We start from the raw sequence: 6000 nt of genomic DNA, 5'->3' as shown, positions 1-6000 counted from the left end.
CCTGGGCTGCGCGCATGCCAGGCTAGTGCCCTACCACTTGAGCCACATCCCCAGCCCAACCCCTAAAGTTTCTTGCCTAAGTGGCTAACGATGCAGGGCATGCATGCTTGAGTACCACTGGCCCCACATAAAAGTGTTGCTGTGTGCTGGGCTGGGAGGCTTCAGACTGAAATCCCAGTGACTCCAGAGGCTGAGACAGGAGGCTCTAGGTTCAAGGCCAGCCTCAGCACTTAGTGAAATCCTGTCTCAAAATTAAAACTAAAAAGGGCTGGGGGTATAGCTCAGTGGTAATATGCCCCTGGATTCAATTCCCAGTAGCAAAACTCAAACCAAAACAAATACCACAGGGAAAAAGTGATATTCTCAAAATAGAGCAGGGTTTGGGGAAGGAGATGGGTAATTGAGACAGTAGAATGCAGACAGTTAGAGATAAGCATGCCATTTGTTATAGATTCATGCCTTTTTAAAAAACTTTTTTGTAATTTGGGCCAATAGTGACCCAAATAGTAGGTGGTTGTGGAGTGAAAGGAAATAATAGGTGTAAAGCGCTTAGAACACGCAGAAAGGAAATGCTCAATAAATGCCAGTTGTCATTATTCACTCAATAGACTTCATAGAATATATTTAAATGGACATACTTCAAACCGAGGGGCAGGGAAAGCTTCCCCTGAGAGAAAACACTTCTTTTGAATCATGTCAAATAAGGGAATGCTAACTGGGCCAGGAAGAGTTTGCTAATGTGTCTAATGACAAAGAAAGTATATTATAAATACCTACTAAATCCCAACAATAACAGAACTTTTCTGTTTTCTAGGTTTTGCTTTTTACTTTTTTTTTTTTTTTTTGCTTCCTTTTTGAAATGAAATGTGCTAGATATCTCTACAATTTTGTTCAGATGACTGCAGAACCCGGAAAAGATGTTGCTGCTATTGATCCATAATAAACCTCTGTTATTGGAGTATACACACACACTATAAATTTGAATTCTTGGAACTTTTAACTGTGCTGTCAACTTTGGAAAAGGGTCCCAGTTCACCATGATGAATTGGCACCGTACAGAAAGGAATAGTCATGCTGGTATAGAAACTTGACTTATTTTTTTCCCCATTTGTATGGGGGTAAAGCACTGTATTCAACATGTAAGGTCTTTTCTAAATGATTTTGATTAGAGAAACTAAAAAAAGTATTCTCTAAATAAGGAAAAATAAGTACCTAGTAACATCTACACCAGCAATGAATAGTATCCATGTTCTGCAGATTTTTTAAGCATTAAAAAAAACCCCACAACACTGGTTTCTGTTTCTCAGCTAATCTTAAAGGTCAATGAGCTTTCATATGAAATGCCCAAAATTCTGTAGTTAAACAAAGTCCTCCTCCTGCACTAATATTGCTCATCCAAGTTACTCCCACGTTCGAATGTTCAGATGGATGCTCCAGGGGAATAAGGGTATTTTTGAGTCCTGCTGAAAGCAAACATCTGTTTCACACTGGCATACAGCTCAAAGAGCCAGACCATCCTCATCAACCAAGCAATTGGATTAACATTTATCTGAAGGAAGAAAATGAAATTCTATACAGGCAAAATTGCTACCAATATAAGCATGCTGGGGTTTAAGGCAGATTGACAGTGGCCCATAAAATTGATCCAAGTTTTCTGGGCTACTGCTGAAACTAGCACTCTCCACCTGAGATGTGCAATTGCGATATCTTATAGAGTTGCCTGGAGTATAAGGCCTTGAAACACTGCTGAGCACTGAAGTTTAAATCCAAAACATTTGTGTGGGTAAAAGAGGAGTGAAGGCAGGGCTCTTTCCTCCTCCAAATGAAGGCTGGGGGGTGTGGAGAATAGGACTTCTAAGGCAAACCATATGTGGAAAAGTCTCAAAATGCATATTTGGCAAGCAACAATTTCAGGGAGTTTGAGGGAAGGACTCTCTAAATATTGGGATGTAATTTCAGGAAAATTCCAAATACTCCTTTTTATTGGATATATATTTTTTTCCAAACAATTATATTATCTGCAGCCTCCGCACGGTGTCCTAAGTATTGTTATCTAGCACCCGAACTGCTAATCTGATATCCAAAAATTAAATTGTTTTAATTTGGGATATTTTTATTGATTTAACATTTACCAGTATAAGAAAATAAAAGTCACATACATTCTCAGGAGCTATAGGTAAAATTGCTACCAATCTAAGCATCCTGAGATCTTAAAGTCTGATTAACAGTGGCCCACAGGATTGGTTCAATTATTGGGACTACTGTAGAGAAAGATTCGTTCCATATAAGATGTACAATTAAATGGGTATCTTATATAGTATAAGGCCTTTAGTACTGCTAGATACTGAAGATATGGACATTTTTCATTAGACATTAATATTTACTTCACCTTTGTGAATCATTATAACCTTTTTTCATTTTTCATTTGGCATCTTAATGCTTTAAAAATACATATTAGAGCTGTGCATGGTAGCATACACCTGTAATCCCAAAGACTTGGGAAGCCGAGGCAGGAAGATTGCAAATTCAAGGCCAGCCTCAGCTAATTTTAGTGAGACCTTAAGCATCTTAGTGAGACCCTATCTCAAAATAAAACATAAAGAGAACTAGGGATGTGACTCATTTGTTAAGCACCCACCCCTGGTACCAAATATATACATATATATTTTTTCATACTAATACATGTGTGTATATCTACACACACACACACACACACATATTAGTATGAGGGTTTATGGAGAGTGACTGCTAAAGGGCATAAGGTTTCTTTTGGGGTGAAAAGTTTCTAGAATTGATTGTGGTGATGGTTATACTAAAAACCATTGAGGTATACACTTCCAATGGGTGAAATGTGTGTTATGTGAATCTCTCAATAAAAATGTTTTTAAAAAAATCAGAATAAATCATTTCCATATTAAAATAATAAGCCTCTTTTAAAAAAATTGATTGGCAACTTTCCCAATCTCAATTACCTTTTGTTTTCTCATAATCAGAAGATACATACCCTTAGTTAAATCTCTAGTCTGTTTAATCCTTCCATTGCTTTTATTTGGAAAATTCCATCACATCCAGATAGTCACTAATATGTCCTTCTAGCTCATTTTCATTTTCAATCCATCTGAACTTTGGTGTACATTATGACATTATAATCTTATATTCTCCAAAATTACCTTTTCTTTCCTGTTTCTTTGAAATACTTCATTATAGTATCATCTATTTCCAGCCACTATGGCATCAGTCTGAGAGTTCAATGTAAGCTAATAGTATATTTTAATATTTATACCTTTAAAATATGGCTTTACATATAGTATTCCAAGGCTTTATTTCTGGTTCACATTCCTAGGTATTCTTGTAATTTTTGTTTGCTTGTTTCAGAGGAAATTTAGCTTAATTTTATCAACCCATTGAGAAAACAAGTGGACTTGCATTTACCAATGAACCAATTTGGAAAAACAGGATATGTTTAAAATATTTACTTTTATCAGCTAAGAGCACAGTGCATTTTTCCATTTATGTGGGTCTTCCGTTTTCTTCATCTAGGTCCCACACATCTTCAGTTTGTCTATAAATTTTGTAGTTTGCTACCAGGATGAATAGTGACATATTCCCATTAAGACCACTCACTCTTTGTGCTGGGAATCGCACCCAGGCATGCTTTGCCACTGAGCTACATCCCCAGCCCTTTTTGAGACAGGGCCTGGCTAAGCTGTGGAGGCTGCCTTTAACCTATGATCCTCCTGCCTCTGTTATCCTCAGTGTGTCTAGTTAGGATCCAAGTCCTTGGTGTCCTGAACAAAGAACTGAACAAGACACACACAAGTCACAGGCTAAGTGCAGGTTTATTGATGGTGAAGATGGAGGTAGCACTTTGTACGAGAGTGGAGTGAGCCAAGCAAATGAGAGAATCAAGGCCCCATGGCTGGGAATTAGTGTTTTATATGCTGAACTGATGTGTTGTGTTTCCTTTGTAGACCTGATTGACGACCTTACTTAACCTTATGATACCTGATTAGAGTATTGCCCACTTTACCCCCATTGGTCATTTTAAAATACTGAATCTGTGTTGTTATGGTGATAAGTCCTCAGTGGCAGGAGTTGTCATGGTAATGGCTTACTGTAAACAGGGATATGACTCCTCTCCCTGTATCACTGTCCGGTCCTCCAGTGGCATCCTTCTTATACCCTTCCTCTGCCATCTTGGTGTCCTGAACTTACCTAACACCTTATCCTCTCAAGTAGCTAGGATTACAGGCGTGCACCATTCGTTTGGGTTCTAATGTATCAAAACAATTAAGTCAGTATTCTAATGACAAGCCCCTAACATTAAAAAGTATGTATTAATGAAATATGGGGCTAGCAATATAGCTCAATGATTCAGTGCTTGCCTGTCCAGCATGTATAAAGCCCTGGTGCTAGGAGCCACAAGCAGATATATGATGCATGGCACCTTTGGTTGTAAAGTGACGCCAGCTAGCCACTGAGATGATATGATTATGTTAAGATTTACATTCATATGGAAATTGGGCTCCTGCTGTTCACCTTGGCCTGCTACCAGACTCATGTTACGGGACTCCTGGAGAGTTCCCATTGGTTGGGGAAGGATAGTAGGAGGAAATTCCGGGGGAGGTGGTGGGGGGGGGCGGTACCGGGAGACGAGAGGTTCCGGCAGACGCCCGCGTGGGAGGACCGGGTTTGGCTTGCCGGCGCCTACGGAGTATTGGCGGCTTTTTCAAAAATAAAGTTTTGTTCCTGCTTGAGTGGCTCGTGATTCTGTGCCCAGCCAAGACTGCGGCACCCTGGGTTGTTACTTTAGCACTTAAAAAAAAAGTGATAATAATAATAAATTTTATAACAGGTTTTAAATGATATGTATTCAAGTTAATAGAAAGATATGAAACCTATCAATTTTACCACTTTCTAGAATGTGTTGCATCCAAAATGGGGCTCACTCAAAGGGGTAAAAGGGGTTAACAAAGCATTCATGATGACATTCAAAACAAACTATTTGGGTGGGTTTCCCTTTTCCCTCAGCTGTGCTTAGCTACATCTCTAGCCCTTTATTTATTGAGTACCAGGAATTGAACCCAGGGGAGCTTACCTTCTGAGCTAAATCCCCAGCCCTTTTTATTATTATTATTATTATTTTGTGTGTGGTGCTGGGGATTGAACCCAGGGCCTTGTGCATTCTATAAACTGAGCTATATCCCCAGCCCCCAGCCCTTTTTATTTTTTATTTAGAAACAGTGTCTCACTAAGTTGCTTAGGGCTTTGCTAAATAGCTTTGAACTTGCAATCCTCCTGCCTCTAGAGTTGCTGGGATTACAAGTGTGCGCTACTGCTCCCAGCTTTGCGACAAGGAAGTGTGCAGGCTGGCCTCAAACTTGCGATTCTCCTGATTCTTGTTTAAAGTCTAATGTTCCATGACAAGCCATCACAATTATACTATTAGATCTTTGGCTGAACAGTATTAACTTAGCAAAGTACTATAATTTTTTTTTAATCATTTACTAGGAGATGCAAGACAGCACTCTAGTAACCCCAAATCATCTGTAGTAACCCCCAATTCACTATTTTGGTGAAAATGGAGAGAGTAAAAACCATATGCTATAAATAATACCAACAATCAAAACATCTGTCTGAAACTTGAAGTCCCTTCCCAGGCCTTCCAATAGGCCTTTGTGGAACAAATAGCAGACCTCTTCTCTCCCCATTGAGGCCTGAGAGGGGGATGCTTAAAACTACCAGGCTAAGGAACAGTCAACAAACATACAACATAGAGAGCCAAGGTCAGGGCCAGATCTTCTCAGAGCACAGATGACCTTAGGATACAACCACCTTGTGGACCTGGATACAAGTGGATCCAATGAGTAAAAGTCTTAATTTCTGGGGACAGTGTAAATTGCTGGAGCTTAAAAATCTGATCATGGGGCTGGGGATGTGGCTCTAGTGGTAGCGCTCTCACCTGGCATGTGCTGGGTTCGATCCTCAGTACCACATAAA

This window comes from Spermophilus citellus (assembly GCF_964194105.1).
Source record: "Spermophilus citellus genome assembly, chromosome: 2".
Lineage (NCBI taxonomy): Eukaryota > Metazoa > Chordata > Mammalia > Rodentia > Sciuridae > Spermophilus > Spermophilus citellus.
The sequence above is the reverse complement of the archived record's forward strand: the minus strand, read 5'-3'. Positions refer to the sequence as shown.